Raw genomic sequence first — 19,307 nt, forward strand, 5'->3', positions numbered from 1 at the left:
CTTCTTAGACTTCATTTTCCCTTCAAATAATACTGTATAAGGTAAACTTATTATGTTGCTTAAAAGCAACAAGGTTGCTTAAATGGTTACCTTAAAGCAATTTTTTTCTACCTGAAGAAACTGCTAACTTAATGGTTTGATACTTGTGGTGTAAAAATCTAACTCTATTCCAGAAAAGGTATTTTCTAAAAACCAATACTTGTCTGCACGTTGGTCTCAGGATGTGCTCACTGCTGAGAGCAACAGATACATAGGTTTCCTGAATGAATGTTTCATTCTCCAGGGGAAAAAGAGAAGTACTTAATCACAGTTACACTGGGTTCCTGCCAAGGTAGACTATAGTGCAATGTATAACTTCACCTATTTCATACTGTTCATTTTTATGTTGCCCCCAATTTTAAAAAAGCGAGCAAGCTGTGGAAAGCAGTATGGCAGTTCCTCAAATAAATTAAAAATAGATTTACTATACAATCCCAGCAACTCCACTTCTGGGTATATATGTACTGGAACTGAAAGCAGGGTCTTGAAGAGACATTTACACACTCATGTCCATATTCACAACAGGTGAACAAAGAGCAGCCCGAGTGTCAATGGATAAACAAGCACAACATAGTGATACACACAAGAAAACATCAGCCTCCAAGAAGGAGAATTCTGACTCAAGTCACAACCTGGATGAACCCGAGGACCACATGGTAAGTGAGGTAGGTCAAGTACAAAACCCAAATCTGTACGATTCCACTTGCCATAGGTGCTTAGGGAGTCACACTCATAGAAAGAATGGTGGCTGCCAGGGCTGGGGGAAGAGGAATGGGAGTTACTCCCTAATGGGGATAGTTTCCGTTTTTGCAAGAGGAAAAAAAGCTTTGTGGATGAATGGTGGTGATGCTTGCACAACAACATGGATGTACAACAAGGTGACTACACACTTAAAAAGTTACAGTAACTTTTATGTGTATTTTACACGTTTTTTTGATTGGGGGGTAGAAATACACTGTGGCACTATATTACATTGCCTCTTTGTCTAGTAAATTTTTTATTGATGTAAAAAATATATTCAGAAAAGCACACTGAGGACACAAAGCTGACAAAGCGTAAGTGCAGTGTACCCACGAACACTAGCGTCCAGAGGACCTCACTCCCTGACCACTGCAAAGCTTTGTAAAGTGAGAACTTTGAGAGGTCCAACCCCTTTCATTGCCAGTTAATGGCAAGAGAAATCTTCCAGCAAGGTTCTCTGAAGACTGGCCAACTGCCATGGACCTAAGTCTTCCAATTCTGAGGACCAGCAGTGTAATGGCCCACTGTATAAGCTGGGGCACAGAGAGTGGTGCGCAGTCTAAGGCTGGTGGCATATCTTCCCAGTTCTATAATTAGACTCTTCAGTAGTGGAAGACAGGCTGTAAAATGTGTCCCATGATTGTGCTGGCTTCCCCTGAGGTGAAAGTAGCCAATTTCAAAGTGACTTGAAAGTTGTACACTGAAATCACTCCAGCGTGCCCTGTCACTCCACACTGGGGTATGCGTGTGAAGTCAGTACATGGGTAAAATGAGACTTCTGGTATCAAGTTCAGGCTTTTCGCTTTGGGAAACCTGAGTGGTACAGAATGTCCTACATGAAAGTACCAGCAGGTTACGCCCCTCCTGATTTCTTTAGGATGCAAATCTAAACTTCTAATAATGAAACGAGATTATTTTTTAGGATGGAATGATTTATTTCAACAATGGAACCAGCAGGGATATTAAAGGCACAAGATTTTCTTTTGAATACTGGCTATTTTTTCTCTTTTTAAATCATTATTAAAAGTAAATACTAGATGTGTTACCTTGGCTGGTTTCAAGTCTTCAGAGAACTTTGCTGGAAGATTTCTATCACGTTAACTGGCAAGGAAAAGGGCTAGACCTCTTACAATTTACCCTTTTAAAAGCTTTACAGTGGGAATTCCCTGGCAGCCCAGGGATTAGGACCCAGGTTCAATCCCTGGTTGGGGAACTAAGATCCCACAAGCTGCGAGGTACAGCCAAAAAAAATAAAAACATAAAAATAGTTACAGTGATGGGGCAGAGGGGTCTTCAAACACCCCAATCTACTATTTCCCTTCACTAACTTTCTGATTCAAGCCACCACCACGTCGTACCTGTCCTAATACAAGAGCCAGTTACCCACCCCCCCAGGCCACTCCTGATCCTCAGGACCCAGTTCCCACAAGGCAGTCACAGGGTAACTTTATCAAAAGGCACTCCCTTGCTTTCTGAGCCCTCCAGTGGCTTCTCTTCACACCTAAGGAAGCTCTCACCTGGGCTTACAAAATCTTAAATGACTTAGCCCCGAACTCTGGCCTCACCCTGTACCCCTTTCCCCCTTGCCCACTACGTTCCAGCCTCAATCACCTCCCATCTACTCCCCAAATACTCCAAATGCTCAAAGGGCTCCTCGATGTCACTGGTTCCCACGGCCTGGAATGTTCAATGCCCAGATCTTCCCAGGGCTGGGCTCCTTCTTCACATGCGAATCTCTATTTAAAGGTCACCTATTCAAAGAATCCTTCTCTGACCACATCATCTCAGTCTTTCCTTATCACATCACCTTTTAATCTCACAGCACTTGTCTCCGTTATTTTTATTTGTTTACTACTAGTCTTCTCTCACTAGACTGAAAATTCCTCAGAGACATTATGTATCTTCTTTACTCTTATATTCCAAGTATCTAAAATTGCTTCTGGCACACAGCACGTGTATTCACTAAACATATGCTGAATAAATAAGCGGGGAATCACGACCCACACTTCAAGGATAAGTTAGGCAGAAACTAACTTCCCTGACTTCCCCAGGTTCCGGACATTGACTCCTTCAACTCTTCTTATTTACTAATGTTTCTATTATAGTAGCTGTCAAAATTGACTACATTTCTCTGTTCACTGGTCTGTCTGCCCCTTCTCAACTGCAAACTTCTCAGGGTCAGGGAGCCTTTTGTGGAATCCACTTTTGTATCCACAACCCCAAGCTTGGTCTGGGATGCAAAGAAGGACCTCACAATCCTTCCCTGTATGATGTGGAGGAAGGAGAAGACAGGGACAGCTAACATGCAATCAGCACCAAGCGCAAAGAACCCTGGATTCTCTCTTGAAATCCTTACAACAGTTTTGGGAGACTGGCACAACTGTTTCCTCCATTCTGGAGATCACAAACACCCAGAGGGATATAAATAACGTGTCTTAAATGACAATAATAAGGGGCAACCTAATCTACCCAATCAATCTAGTCCACCTAATACCCCAGTTAATGCTCTTATCCACAACCCTCTATGTTAGCATGAACCATAAGCTGTTCTCAAATAAACGCACAGTAGCACTTAAATGACAAAACCAGGAGGTAACACTGACAGACTGCTGTACTTTACAGCAATGTTGAAAATATTAAGAAACGGGAAGAAAATGGGGAGGAGCACAGAGCCTTGCCACATACCACAAACAATAAAATGACTGGTTAAAATTGGAATTCTTTCCAAACACTCAGAACATTTCTGAGTAGAAAAAAAATGTTAATTAAAAAAAAAAAAAAAAACGGTAACTTGGAAAAGAATAACTGATAAAACGGGAAAAGTTCCCAACATATGCTACTGACACAGCCCTTAACAAATGGCACAGCTGATAACTGAGATGGAGCAACAGTTAGATTTTTAAGACAGGCACTATTATGCATTCATGTTCATAAAATCTCAACTGTTGGAAGCACAAAGAAACATTTCAAATCAAATGCAGCTATTTCTTAAAGATGATCTTGAAGCTATAAAGACAGGCAACACTCATCATTTATGCTACTTTCCTTCTTAGCATGAAGTAGGGTAACTTTTAAGTAATATCACCAGGAACCTCACTCTTCTAACTTACTGCCCCACCCACTGACCAACTTTGCTGAGAAGAAACCAGGCAAAGTTGATCCTGTGCAGCAGAGCTGGGGCAAAGCCAGTGAGAGCCGGCCTCTCAGGCTTGAGACCTACTTCCCAAGTACAGTGTTACTGTCCATCTCTACCCAAGTTCAGAGGCTAATTAAGAGGGCCACCAAGTGCCAGAGAAGGTGAGCCTTTACACATTCTCTCATTTTAACTTTAAAACCTGCCTGCTGCAGACAGTACAAGCTCTATTTACAAATAAGAGGACAGGGGGTAAGACCAGTCTAGGTTACACAAGTCACAAAACAAAGAAGCGAGAACTGCCCAGTTAGGCCCCCTCCACGATACAACACTGCCTCCCACAAAGGGAAGTGGTTCTAGTCTTCCTAGTCATGATGTTATCTCTTTGAAGGGAGGTGAACCGTTGCTCAACACTTAACGGAGCCAACTCTAATAGCTGACCTTTCACCCATCATCTCATTTAACCCTCCAGCAATCCTTATAAAATGGGGTCCTATCTTACAGATGAAGAAATTGACACTAAAGGAGATCAAGTAATTCAATGACACAAACTGAAGTGGAAGACTACAAATTCAAATCTGTATCTGACTCTAAAGACCAGATCTTAGCTCCACCTTGCTATTGCTGTTCAGTCATTCAGTCATGTCCGACTCTTTGTGACCCCATGGACTGTAGCCCACCAGGCTCCTGAGTCCATGGAATTCTCCAGGTAAGAATACTGGAGTGGGTAGCCATTCCCTTCTCTAGGGGATCTTTCCAACCCAGGGATCAAACCCAGGTCTGCCACACTGCAGGCAGATTCTTTACCATCTGAGCCACCAGGGAAGCCCATTACTCCACATTACAGGGCTTCATTTAAGGTACAAACAGTGCATTATAGTGACTGGTCATGGTCATGAATAAAAAAATATTTTATAAAAAGGACTTCCTACAACTCTTATAGTCATGTTATGATGTCGTTTCCCTTTCCCAAGACCTATAAGCAACTCTGAGTTTCTAAAACAAAGAACAGTGCACAAAAATCCAAGTATAGATGAGAAGAACAACAGTCCTAAATGTAGTCAGTCAGGGAAATCCTGAGAAGTCCAGGGTATATAAACTGTCATACCTACAATGAACCAAAATACGTAAATTATGCAAAGACTTCCTTCCAGAAATCATCTGCCCTACAATACCACATGTGCTTAGTCGCTCAGTCATGTCCAACTCTTTTCGACCCCATGGAATGTATCCGGCCAGGCTCCTCTGTCCATGGGGATTCTCCAGACCAGAATACTGCAGTGGGTTGCTACGCCCTCCTCCAGGGATCTTCCCAACCCAGGGATCAAACCCAGGTCTCCCGCATTGCAGGCAGATTATTTTACCACATAACCATACTCGTGTTCCAACTACATCAGAAATAAAATCTTTCCAGGTATATCTGGATATCTGGCCTGTAGAGTCAGTGTTTCAGGCAAAATCAAAACCCCTACACTTCAGTAAAAAGCTGTCTAAGCAACCATTACTCAGGGCCCCATCTCATCTTGCATAACACCCTCTACAATACAAGTTTGTTGGGGAGAAGGGGGATGGGGGAGGGTTACAATGCTGCAGATGGAGAAACCAAGAAGTGGTTAATTATCTTTTTCAGTATCACAACCAGAAATTTAGGAATAAAACTTGTATTTGTAACTTTTCCCAGGATCACTGAATTCCATTAAACCACAAGGTCTTCTTTCGATCACCAATTAAAAAAAAAAAAAAAAAAGAAATGGGGAAAAAGAAAAAAGAAAGATAGAATATATAACTATCTGCAGACCTCACAGCAACTGAACACTCATTTCAAGTGGAAACAAAAATAGTTTTCATTCTTAAATTGCTTTGTAGAAGTTTCTATTAGACATTTCAGAAAGACTCAGATTTATATGTATTAATACTATGCCAAAGCCTTTGACTGTGTGGATCATAATCAACTGTGGAAAATTCTGAAAGAGATGGGAATACCAGACCACCTGACCTGCTTCTTGAGAAATCTGTACGCAGGTCAGGAAGCAACAGTTAGAACTGGACATGGAACAACAGACTGGTTCCAAATAGGAAAAGGAGTACGTCAAGGCTGTATATTGTCACCCTGCTTATTTAACTTCTATGCAGAGTACATCATGAGAAACGCTGGACTGGAAGAAACACAAGCTGGAATCAAGATTGCCGGGAGAAATATCAATAACCTCAGATATGCAGATGACACCACCCTTATGGCAGAAAGTGAAGAGGAACTCAAAAGCCTCTTGATGAAAGTGAAAGTGGAGAGTGAAAAAGTTGGCTTAAAGCTCAACATTCAGAAAACAAAGATCATGGCATCCGGTCCCATCACTTCATGGGAAATAGATGGGGAAACAGTGGAAACAGGGTCAGACTTTATTTTGGGGGGCTCCAAAATCACTGCAGATGGTGACTGCAGCCATGAAATTAAAAGACGCTTACTCCTTGGAAGGAAAGTTATGACCAACCTAGATAGCATATTGAGAAGCAGAGACATTACTTTGCCAACAAAGGTCCGTCTAGTCAAGGCTATGGTTTTTCCAGTGGTCATGTATGGATGTGAGAGTTGGACTGTGAAGAAGGCTGAGTGCGGAAGAATTGATGCTTTTGAACTGTGGTGTTAGAGAAGACTCTTGAGAGTCCCTTGGACTGCAAGGAGATCCAACCAGTCCATTCTGAAGGACATCAGCCCTGGGATTTATTTGGAAGGAATGATGCTAAAGCTGAAACTCCAATACTTTGGCCACCTCATGCAAAGAGCTGACTCATTGGAAAAGACTCTGATGCTGGGAGGGATTGGGGGCAGGAGGAGAAAGGGACGACAGAGGATGAGATGGCTGGATGGCATCACTGACTCGATGGATGTGAGTCTGAGTGAACTCCAGGAGTTTGTGATGGACAGGGAGGCCTGGCGTGCTGCGATTCATGGGGTCGCAAAGAGTCGGACACAACTGAGCGACTGAACTGAACTGAACTGAATTCTCCTAAAACCAAAACTGAAAGTCTCAAACTTCAGAACATATCCATAACAGCAACTGGATGACTAAATACATGTAAATATTTTGAAGTTTCCAGTATCAAGGAGTCAATCAATCTAACACCTGCTTATCAAGTTTCCAAAGTCTGTGAGTATTAACCAACAAAGCAAGACACCAGCAACCTGTTCCCTCCATCAAAGTTGATCATCAAACCATCTGCACCCTTGGTGCTGTTGTTCACTCACCCAGCGTGTCTGCCTCTGCCACCCCATAGACTGCAGCATGCTAGGCTACTCTCTCCTCCATTATCTCCCAGAGTCTGCTCACATTCATGTCCACTAAGTCAGTGATGCAACCGAGCCTCTATTTAAAAACTGGCTGAGAGAAATGACATCTGCATGAGACCTAAAAATGTGGTATATCTATCTACTCCTCCAGGTTCTGTTTCTGGATCAAGTAATCCACTAATGGATCAAACCTGAACATGTAAAGCAGCCTGATAAAAGACAAAGAGGCTGTTATTACACTGAACCAGAAAATGCTTAAAAGATTTACAATTCAAATTTAAAAACACACTGTATTTTAAACAGGCAAACAGTGCTGTGATGATTGGCTGTGCATATATTAAAAAAAAAAAAAATTAGATCCCTGACTTATACACACAAAAAAATTCTTTTTAGGCAATATCAAGACCTAAATATAAAAAACCAAACTTCTAAAGCTTTTAGAAAGAAATGCAGAGACCTTAATGCCCTTGGAGTACAGAACAGATTTCTTAGATAAAGCACAAAGAATACAAATCAACAAGGAAAATGATAGATCTGATAATCATTTCCATTCACCAAAACAAACCACATAAAAAGGTGACAGATAAGCCACACAAACTAGATGATACTGCAGGTCACTTCACAGATACAAACAGGATATACAATAAACTACTAAAAGCAATTTTGGAAGTCAACGCAATTAGGGGTAGGGGAGATGGACAGGGACAGACTCAGCCAAGAAATGGAAATCTGAATGGTCACTCAACATTTCAACATGCTCAGTCTCACAAACAATCAAGAAAAAATTTAAGGTAATATCATTTCACACTCATCTGACTTGTAAACATGTAAAAAATCTGACAATGCCATGGATCTATAAGGATTTAGTTAGATACAGCAAATTCTCTTTCTCATGCTAAAAAACACCAAGGGACACAATTCTGGAGAACAATTTGGCAATGTCTGATAGAATTTTAAATTCTCATAATCTCCAAAATCTCAAACCAGGTAAATACCACTTCTGGGTAATTTACACCAGAGAACTTCATTTCAAAGTCAGTAACCATACACCACACACACACATACACGATCACAGAACATTGTATCTGCCTGCAAAACAACCTGATACTTCTCTAACCTACTTTGATTCCTAAAGTGATTTCATAACCAATTTATGGCTCCCAACCTGTAGTTTGAAAAACCTGCCAATGATTTTACATATGTGCACAAAGATTTCTAACCAGCAATGTTCACTATAGCACTGTTTTTAAAACAGGAAAAGTGGAAACAACCTAAATACCTTACCAACATGAAAAGTAAATTTAAACTGGTTGCATTTGTATAATACAATAATACAGCTATAGAAGATAAAAGTGATGACTAATTAGGATGAACCGTATGAAAGTGCCATTTTTGTAGGTCAAAATGGGTTTAAAAAAATCAGCATTTTCAAGAATCTAAAAAACATGTTTCATGAAAAACAAGTTACAGAATATGTAGAATATTGTTTTATATAAAGTTTGAAAATGCCCAAGACATAATATTGATTTATGAATATACTCCAATGTAGTAATTACATAAAAACAGGCATTAGAAATGATCAACACTAAATTCAAGATAGCAATACTTCTGCAAAGTGAAATGTAACCTAAGAAGGTGCTTCACCTGTATGTGGGAAAATGTTAAGATTTTGAGAGAAATGACATGTATGGTGGGTATGTGAGTGTTAATTATATTGGTCTCTGTATTTTCCATTTTAAATATGTTAATGAAAAAAATTTTTATTAGCCAAATAAAATACACACGTGCAACCTAAATTCAAACCAACTGCCCTTTACAAAACTTCTTTCATTGGTTTGAAATGTTAATACATCATCCTTCCCCTTTTCTAAACTCAGGCTTCTAGCCAAAAAAAAAAGGCTTTATGTAATGCCCAATTTCCTTAAAATCTGTCAAGGGAAGATTTATCCCTAGAAAACTGGTCTAGTTCCTTCTTCCAGTTCAGTGCTACGTATTTTACCATATTTTCATTTTTATCTCGGCTGCCAAGAAAATTCAAATCCAAATTTTATTCTTAGTCATTGAATTAAGCTGCCACTTGGAAAAAGAATATATGCTTCCTCCTTTTCCATATATATATATATATATATATATATATAATACATGTATTTTTCATTATAGGAGACTAGAATGCAAAAGTAGGAAGTCAAGAAACACCTGGGGTAACAGGCAAATTTGGCCTTGGAATACGGAATGAAGCAGGGCAAAGGCTAATAGAGTTTTGCCAAGAGAACGCACTGGTCATATCAAACACTCTTTTCCAACAACACAAGAGAAGACTCTACACATGGACATCACCAGATGGTCAACACCAAAATCAGACTGATTATATTCTTGCAGCCAAAGATGGAGAAGCTCTATACAGTCAGCAAAAACAAGACCAGGAGCTGACTGTGGCTCAGACCATGAACTCCTTATTACCAAATTCAGACTTACATCGAAGAAAGTAGGGAAAATCACTAGACCATTCAGGTATGACCTAAATCAAATCTCTTATGATTATACAGTGGAAGTGAGAAATAGATTTAAGGGACTAGATCTGATAGATAGAGTGCCTGATGAACTATGGAATGAGGTTCGTGACATTGTACAGGAGACAGGGATCAAGACCATCCCCATGGAAAAGAAATGCAAAAAAGCAAAATGGCTGTCTGGGGACGCCTTACAAATAGCTGTGAAAAGAAGAGAAGCGAAAAGCAAAGGAGAAAAGGAAAGATATAAACATCTGAATACAGAGTTCCAGAGAATAGCAAGGAGAGATAAGAAAGCCTTCCTCAGGGATCAGTGCAGAGAAATAGAGGAAAACAACAGAATGGGAAAGACTAAAGATCTCTTCAAGAAAATTAAGAGATACCAAGCGAACATTTCATGCAAAGATGGGCTCGATAAAGGACAGAAATGGTATGGACCTAACAGAAGCAGAAGATATTAAGAAGAGGTGGCAAGAATACACAGAAGAACTGTATAAAAAAGATCTTCATGACCAAGATAATCCCAATGGTGTGATCATTCACCTAGAGCCAGACATCCTGGAATGTGAAGTCAAGTGGGCCTTAGAAAGCATCATCACTACGAACAAAGCTAGTGGAGGTGATGGAATTCCAGTTAAGCTATTCCAAATCCTGAAAGATGACGCTGTGAAAGTGCTGCACTCAATATGCCAGCACATTTGGAAAACTCAGCAGTGGCCACAGGACTGGAAAAGGTCAGTTTTCATTCCAATCCCAAAGAAAGGCAATGCCAAAGAATGCTCATACTACCACACAATTGCACTCATCTCACACGCTAGTAAAGTAATGCTCAATATTCTCCAAGCCAGGCTTCAGCAATACGTGAACCGTGAACTTCCAGATGTTCAAGCTGGTTTTAGAAAAGGCAGAGGAACCAGAGATCAGATTGCCAACATCCGCTGGATCATGGAAAAAGCAAGAGAGTTCCAGAAAAACATCTATTTCTGCTTTACTGACTATGCCAAAGCCTTTGACTGTGTGGATCACAATAAACTGGAAAATTCTTCAAGAGATGGGAATACCAGACCACCTGACCTGCCTCTTGAGAAACCTGTATGCAGGTCAGGAAGCAACAGTTAGAACTGGACATGGAACAACAGATTGGTTCCAAATAGGAAAAGGAGTACGTCAAGGCTGTATATTGTCACCCTGCTTATTTAACTTCTATGCAGAGTACATCATGAGAAACACTGGGCTGGAAGAAGCACAAGCTGGAATCAAGATTGCCGGGAGAAATATCAATAACCTCAGGCATGCAGATGACACCACCCTTATGGCAGAAAGTGAAGAGGAACTCAAAAGCCTCTTGATGAAAGTGAAAGAGGAGAGTAAAAAAGTTGGCTTAAAGCTCAACATTCAGAAAACTTAAGATCATAGCATCTGGTCCCATCACTTCATGGGAAATAGATGGGGAAACAGTGGAAACAGGGTCAGACTTTATTTCTGGGGGCTCCAAAATCACTGCAGATGGTGACTGCAGCCATGAAATTAAAAGATGCTTACTCCTTGGAAGGAAAGTTATGACCAACCTCGATAGCATATTCAAAAGCAGAGACATTACTTTGCCAACAAAGGTCCATCTAGTCAAGGCTATGGTTTTTCCAGTGGTCATGTATGGATGTGAGAGTTGGACTGTGAAGAAAGCTGAGCGCCAAAGAATGGATGCTTTTGAACTGTGGTGTTGGAGAAGACTCTTGAGAGTCCCTTGGACTGCAAGGAGATCCAACCAGTCCATTCTAAAGGAAATCAGTCCTGGGTGTTCATTGGAAAGACTGATGCTAAAGTTGAAACTCCAGTACTTTGGCCACCTCATGCGAAGAGTTGACTCATTGGAAAAGACTGGTGCTGGGAGGGATTGGGGGCAGGAGGAGAAGGGGAGACAGAGGATGAGATGGCTGGATGGCATCACCGACTCGATGGACATGAGTTTGAGTGAACTCCGGGAGTTGGTGATGGACAGGGAGGCCTGGAGTGCTGCAATTCGTGGGGTCGCCAAGAGGCGGACACAATTGAGTGACTGAACTGAACTAATACGTATAATTATACTTCCAGATCTTTTAAGTTACAGAAATTCTGGAATGAAATAAAATGAAAATAAATTTGAAGAAAATAAAAATAACCCTTCTGCTCCACAAGGTTATGGAGTTTTCACCATCATTGCTTATTTCCTGACCAAAGGAATGGGTATGTGGATAGAATTATGCATACATATTCATGAAACTAAAATTTCAGGACACACAGGATTAAACTCAACATGCTACCAATGAAAAATAATTAGGTAATATACTAACAACAAAATGTATGCTAAAGAAAGTGAAGTTGGTCAAAATTTAATAGGGTAATTATTTCTTTCTCTTCAAGACCGTTATGCTTTGTATGCTTTGTTTTCCTGTGCATGGACATTGTAGAAAACTCATAAGTGCAGTAAGAATATGTAACTTAGAAGCCACATATAAAGTAAGTTCTGTATTTTTTGTGTGTGTGTATGTGGTGTTCAACTGAAAAACTTGAAATGTCCTTTTGCACAGGTATTTTCCCCATGCCTAAAGATATTCTGGCAGCTTCCCGACTTCGGCTAGCCTTTCCCTTCTGTCTGGACACTTACAAGGTCTACCGAAGCCAAGATACCATTTATGCGGTACACATGCCCTCTACCACACGGCAAACTCCAAACCAGGGGTTACATGAAACAAACCCCCTAATTAACCCAGTCCTTTAACTTCCAAAACTGAATGTGTATGTACTTACTAAATAGGTTTGGTTAATGATTTCCTTACAAACAGGTCCTAGGATATTAACCAGTCTTATTTACCTCATTTTAGAAATAAAGGATGATATAGATAATATACCCAAGATGACCAATTTATGCTGTAATTTTTCAAGTTTACATTACACAAAGACTTTGAAAAGGTTATTTTTTAACAAAATTAAAGCACTTCACTTTATTTTAAAGCACTTCACTTTAAAGAACTTCACAGTAGCCCAAAAGAACACAGTCTAATTTAGGTTTTAAAAAGAACATAACATTTACTCACCACCAGGACTGCAACAGACATGAAGAAGTTATATACACCTATCCTCAACAAGTATATTGTCTACTGGGCAGTCACCCAGATTCTTTTAGCAGGGTTGGCAAAATTACACTGCCTTTCAGGGCTAGACAGGGAATCTAAACAGGTGAGCAGCTCTATCTAAGGGAGAACATACTAGACAGAACTACTACAGAAAGCTTGGTCTTGCCTAAAGTAACTCTAAACCAACTTCAAACAAAATATATCTCCCAGTGAGAGAGACAGACTACACTGCAAGATATGTTCAACTGCCAATCAGATAAAGATTGAAAAAAAGTTCAAAATGGTATAAAGAATCTAGACCTCAGCCACAGTTCTGACAAGAGTTTACACTGCTGTGACCTTTCTGGGTAGCCGTCTAGTAATATACATCAAAACGAAAAATATGCATTTCCTTCAACCCAGTAACTAGACTCAGAAAGTCACCCTAGGGACTTCCCTAGCGGCCCAGTGGCTAAGACTCCGTGCTCCCAGTGCAGGGGGCCCGGGTTTGATCCCCAGTCAGGGAACTAGATCCCACATGCTACAACTAAGGTTCACATGCTGCAACTAAGACACGGCAGAGTCAAATCAATAAATATTGAAGAAAAAAAAGAAGACAGCTAAAGGCCACCAGCACGCGACATTGTACATACAATGCATACATATTAAATTTAAACACTAGGCAATCTATTTAAACAATCAAAACACCCAGCAATAGGAAAAACTATTAAATTATGGTGCACACATTCAATAAAATACCAGGAAACTAAAGGATGGAGTAAATACAAACATACTGACCTGGAAAGCCATCATGGACCTTGGTTTTTAAGCACACTCCATGTGTTCAGTCGCTAAGTCGTGTCCAACTCTTGCGACCCCATGGACTGCAGCCCCCCAAGCTCCTCTGTCCATGGGATTTCCCAGACAAGAAAATTGGAGTGGGTTGTCATTTCCTCTTCTGGGGGATCTTCCTGACTCAGGGATTGAACCCATGTCTCCCGCATTAGCAGGCAGATTTTTTTTTTTTAACCACTGAGCCACCTGGGAAGCCCCTTAAACATACTATGACCAAGATGCCGCCATCAGCCAAGCTCCCAGTGCTACTTCTGGTCACACCTGGAAGAAGGACTCCAAGACCCAGCCTGAGAAGGGCTGGCTACTATCAGTGGTGTGGGTCTTCTGAGAAACGCTCAAAGAAAGTCAGTCTACAGTCAACTTGTCAAGCAGAAATAAACACAAGCCGCCCAGCAACCTATGGCAGTTACAGGATTAATAAAGTAGACCCTCTGGTCTACACTGAGAAGCTTACACAGCTGAATATTCACTGCACATCCAATATGGGAGAGTTTCAAATTGCAACCAAATAAATCTGGAGAAAGGAATGGCAACCCACTCCAGCATTCTTGCCTGGAGAATTCCATGGACAAAGGAGCCTGGTCAGCTACAGTCCATGGGGTCACAGTCGGACATGACTCACAACTGAGTGACTAACAGACAAACCCAGCAAAGAACTGGCAATGCTGGTGATGTTTATGGCACAGACTGGTCACTGCCACCCAGAACATCTAGACAACTTTCCTCAAGAACCAAAAGACCTTCTCTCCTACGCTGTCCTGAATGTAGACCTCCCAATAACACCTTGCAAAGCTCTGACCTCACCAAGAACCTCATCAATCCATCAAGGCTGCCAGAGTTCTTTTTTGAACCTCTATGATGCCATGTAAGCTTCTAAGACTTTGTACACTCATTTTGTGACTGATGAGAATAAAGGTGCAAAAAACAAGAATACAGTGAATGCGTATTGCAGAATTGCACACACACATGTTAAGGGGCAGCAGTGCAACTGCAGCCAAGATATCTCTGGAAGTGGTGACTAAACTACAGAAGAAATAAGTGAAATGATGCCAAGACCATCAGTCAGTGTTATCACAACTGTACGCTTCTCTAAGGTCACCGAAGTATGAGTAGCTGCCTTGACATTCCTCCAAGGGCAAGATGAACAAGAAGAACAGGGCAAGGACTTAGAGTGCTAATGCTGCATGCCTCGGGGAGAGGCTCCGAACACAGGACAAGAATGTTACCAAAGTACTTCAAAAACAAGACAAAAGTTACAACTGTTAACTTCTCAATGATCCATTCAATTCAGGAGCTCCAAAGATTTGCAGAAAAACCACTAAAGCAGCTGAAGAGTTATAAGCAAACTTCTGAAGTGAAGATACTGGTCATGAACTTCATCTCCAGACTGGCAAGAATTCACAAGCTCTTTCTGTCCCATTGTGCACAGGTTTCTGCAGCAGCACCAAGAGGAGGAACAAGACCCTTCTGTTTGCATTACCGACTTCTCTGCACCTGGTAGTCCCAGAGACCCCTGAGGTGCTGCTCAGGACCACGCCACCCATTCTGTCATGACAAGAACTCTGGGGAAGTCATGACAGGAGGAAGCAATGCCCTGAGAGAGACAACAGCTCAATGACTGAAAAACTTCCTGAAGACTTGGCCCAGTATAAAATACACTCTTGACCTCTCCTAGAACTCTGATTCAGTTCTTCTGAAAACTGAATCCTCAGGTATCACAGAAGGAACTCCAGGGTAAGCCTACAGAGGCCTCAATAAAATCAAGGGTGCAAGAATATGGAGACTTAGATGCTAAAGATTACATTCCAGGAACTGAACTTCTGAAAGCTGAGGAACAGAACGCTGAGAACCATCTGGATAGGTGGGGAAATACCAGGCTCAGTGAAGAGGAAGCTGATGTAAATGGGGGGTGTGCACCACTCCTTTGATGAAGAACAGCTAGAAATCTCCAAGAAACTGAACAAGCTTCACGGAGGAGCCAGAATGTCCAGTCCAAAAGTAATTGCTTCTTCAGTGAAGAGCAGCTGGTGCTACAGGATAAACTTCTGAAAAACGAAAAAAGCAGTAACTTCCAAGCAAATTTTCCATTCCAGGGAAAATGCTAAACTTGTGTTATTAATCTGAGTATTAGTGAATTAAGATTGTTCATTTGCATTTAAAAGTCCAGAAGCACTATTTTTTGAAAATCACCCCAAAAAAAGTACACTTGCTGAACAATGACTGGTTTGATCCCACTTTAAAAACTCTGTAATACAAAACTGAATCCTAATATGCAGATTTTAATTAACAATGAAGCAACATTGGTTTATCAATTGTAACAAACAGAGTATGTTAATGAAAGATGTTATTAATAAGGGAAAATGGAGTGTGGGTGATATGAGAACTTTCTCTACTAGCCACACAATTTCTGTAACTCTAAAACTGCTCTAACGAAGCCTTAATTTTTGTAAAACCTGCATGTGTTAGATGGATTTGCAAATAAACATTTGCATATGCAAAGAGAGAGGGAAAGCTCTATATCAAATTTGTTAGCAGTGGTTTCCTACAGAGAGTAAGGAGCATAAGGAAGAATTTTTACATTATGTATCTCTCAACTGTCTATTGAGGGCCTGTTATTGAGGGCCTGGGTGCTGAAACCAGACTGTGTGTGCTCAGCCGCTCAGTCGTGTCCGATTCTATGTGACCCCATGGACTGCAGCCTGCCAGGCTCCTCTGTCCATGGGGATTTTCCAGGGAATTCTACTGGAGTGGGTTGCCAGGCCCTCCTCCAGGGGATATTCCCAGCCCAGGGATCGAACTCAGGTCTCCAGTATTGCAGGCAGATTTTTTTTTGACTGAGCCACCAGGAAACCAGACTGCATGGACTCAAACCCCAGCTCCATCATTAACTATCTGACCAACTCAGGCAGCTAATCTCTCATTGCCTCCAGTTCCCTCATGTGCAAGTAGGGACAACAGTTTGTGTACCTGTACTGAGCTGCTGCAGACATTAAATGACTCACTGCCTGTAACATGTAGACTGGAAAACTATCTGGTCCGTAATAAGTGCTCAATAAATAGTGTCCACCACCAATAAGCATCTATTGTGTTCAATAAATAGTGTCTACCACCAATAAGCATCTATTATGCCTCATTAAAAAAAAAAAAAAACCTTGACTGGTAAAACAAACAAGGAAAACTTGGTTCATCAAGCCCCTTCTAGTGAAATCTTCAATACAGAAAATACAATGTATTCAACTGCCAAATAAAAATGAGTATTTAACAGACTGCAAACCAATATTTGGCAATATAAGCCCATTTACACAGAAATAATCACCAATAGATTCTACAAAGATAATCATAAAAACAAACCCTTGATTTGTGTTGTGATTTTTGCTGATTCTATTTACTTTTTCCTTTACATTTTTCTGACTCATTTTAACTTTCTACATTGAATATGTGTTGTTTTTAATAAAGTAAAGGAGTTGGCAAACATTTTCTTTTGAAGGCCAGATAGTAAATATGTTTACCGTTTACAGGCCACTCAACTCGCACCACAAAAGCAACCAGACAAGACCTAAATGAGAGCATATGGCTATGTCCCATTGAGTATTTAATTTACAAAAACAGGCAGCGGGTAGGACATTGCCCACAAGCTGTCACGTTTGCCCACCCCTGAAATAAAGAGGGAAACAAAACTGTGTTCATTTTGGAAAACAAAAAGAAAGTGCATCTGCTAAACTGACACTGTTGACTGGGGGGAAGGGACTTGTTCATTCATTAATATATACAAGAGTAGGGACAAAAAAAATCAACTTTTTTATTTAGGCTCTGGAAATTCTCCTTCTCATCCTTAGTGCCCCAGTAAGAGAAAGCTTGCTAAGGAGCCTAAAGTCTGAATGGGTACACATGCTAGTAGCTAGGCAATTACAAATACAGGCAAAAAGAAATACCTTTCGTATTTATATAGATTTGAAATTTCTTCAAATGTCATAATAATTCACCACCAGTGGCTGCCACCACAGGGCCTTAAGTCCCAACTAACTGATGAAAAGGATTTTGGTTTTGGATCAGGACTGTCAGCACGGAAAAATTTATGAGAAGAGATGAAAACATCTATGGACAACTACCAGCACTAGAAGTGAAATTTCTATGAGATAAACATGAGGAGTGAAAAGAATCAGGAATGAACCATCTATGAAAGTCTAACAGAATTACAGTCAGAGGGTGGCAAGACGAGACACGCAAGTGGCCTTTGGGAGGACACTTCAAACTTCAAAAAGTTTCTGATCTTCGCCCCAAAAATAAAGCTTTGGATTGGAAGAAACTATTCTCAACATTTCACTTGGGAAGCAATTTGAAATGTTATGACAGATTTCTCGGAGTTTTAAAAGGTTTCTTTGGAGGATGGACGAAGGGCTGCTTTGGGAGGAGATGCGATGGGAACAACCCAGGGCTGAGGAGTCCAGAGTCTAAACATAAAGACGTTAGCAGACCCCTCTGCTTAAAAAACACGCCGACCCTGCACCACAGTCCGCGTGCCGGGTACGAACGCGGCGGGACCCGTGCACCTTTCTACCCGCGACCGCGCCAAATTGTTAAGCCCCAGCGGCGAACGAAAACAAGGTCCAGAGCCAGGGGCGCCCGCAACGAGCTCCGGCACAGACGCCCAGACCCGCCGGACCGGTGAGCAGCCGCCTCGAGGGGCAACAACGACACACCGGGCCCAGGACCCGGTCCGGCCAAGCCGCCTGCGCGCGGGCAAACGCCGGTGAGGGGTCTTCCCGCCGCAAAAGCCGGATCGGGGCCCGAGCGGAGCCCACCTCTGAGTGCGACCGGCGGAAACCCGGAAGGGTGATCCGGGGCCGAGCGGACCCGGGGCTGGGAGGGGAACGGGACCGAAGGAAGCCGGGGACCCTGGGCCGGGGGAGCCGTGGCTGAAGGGGACCCGGGGCGGCGGGACTCGGGACTGAGGAGATCCGAGGCTGGGGGAACCAGACTGCAGGGAGCGGAGGCTGAGAAGATCCCGGGGCTGAGAGGATCCCGGCGGAGGGGGCCGGGGACTGAGGGACGCCGGCACGGGGGTAGGAGAAGGGGACCGACTAGCGCGCTTCTCGCTCGCCCCGCTGCCGGGACACCTGCCCTCAGCCCTCGCCCCCGCCAGCCCAGCCTCCCTCCCTAGTACCGCGCTCCCACTCCAGAACCTCACCAGAGCTCGCCGCCGCCTCGCCGCACGTCTCGAGCTCCTCGGAACCGCGGCCGCTGGAAGTCCAGAGGAGCGGAGGTGGCGCCCGCTGTCGCCGTCGCTGCCGCCGCCGCCGCCGCCGCGACCCAGCGTCCGGGAGGCTCCTACAGCTGCCGCCGCCGTGACGCTAATCACACGAGGCTGCCCTAGCCAATGAGAAGGCGCCTCGTGCGCAGCCGCGCTGGTCGAAGCCGGAAGCGTCCCCTGGCCGCTCCCGGACCTGGAGCAGCTTGGGTGGGTCGGGAATCTAGCGGGAGGCGCCGAGCACCCGGGGACACGGAAGTCCCTTAGCTGCCCTCCCACCGGAAACGGGAGCGTGTGCAGCGGAAGAGGCGTGGCCGCCCTGCTCAGGACGCTTCCCGGTTTCTATGGATACGGCCCGCAAGCTGCGGTCGGAACCGAAACCAGGGATTGCTAGACACAGTCG

The 19,307-nt window shown here is 42.6% G+C and overlaps 1 protein-coding gene and 1 pseudogene across 2 annotated transcripts in view; one reads left to right on the plus strand and one right to left on the minus strand.

Annotated features, from left to right (window-relative positions):
• The window catches only part of ADIPOR2 (adiponectin receptor 2), a 43,577-nt gene extending 24,569 nt beyond the window's left edge, over positions 1-19,008 (minus strand). The window contains exon 1 of one of the 2 annotated variants that reach the window (XM_027540937.1): positions 18,845-19,008. The gene's annotated coding sequence lies outside the window, so the exon portion shown is untranslated. The remainder of the gene's footprint in view (positions 1-18,844) is intronic. The other variant, XM_027540938.1, reaches the window with a different exon arrangement.
• Positions 14,289-16,359, plus strand: LOC113893386 (annotated as a pseudogene).
• Positions 19,009-19,307: the final 299 nt, after the last annotated feature.

This window comes from Bos indicus x Bos taurus, chromosome 5, assembly GCF_003369695.1.
Source record: "Bos indicus x Bos taurus breed Angus x Brahman F1 hybrid chromosome 5, Bos_hybrid_MaternalHap_v2.0, whole genome shotgun sequence".
NCBI classification, from domain to species: Eukaryota; Metazoa; Chordata; class Mammalia; order Artiodactyla; family Bovidae; genus Bos; species Bos indicus x Bos taurus.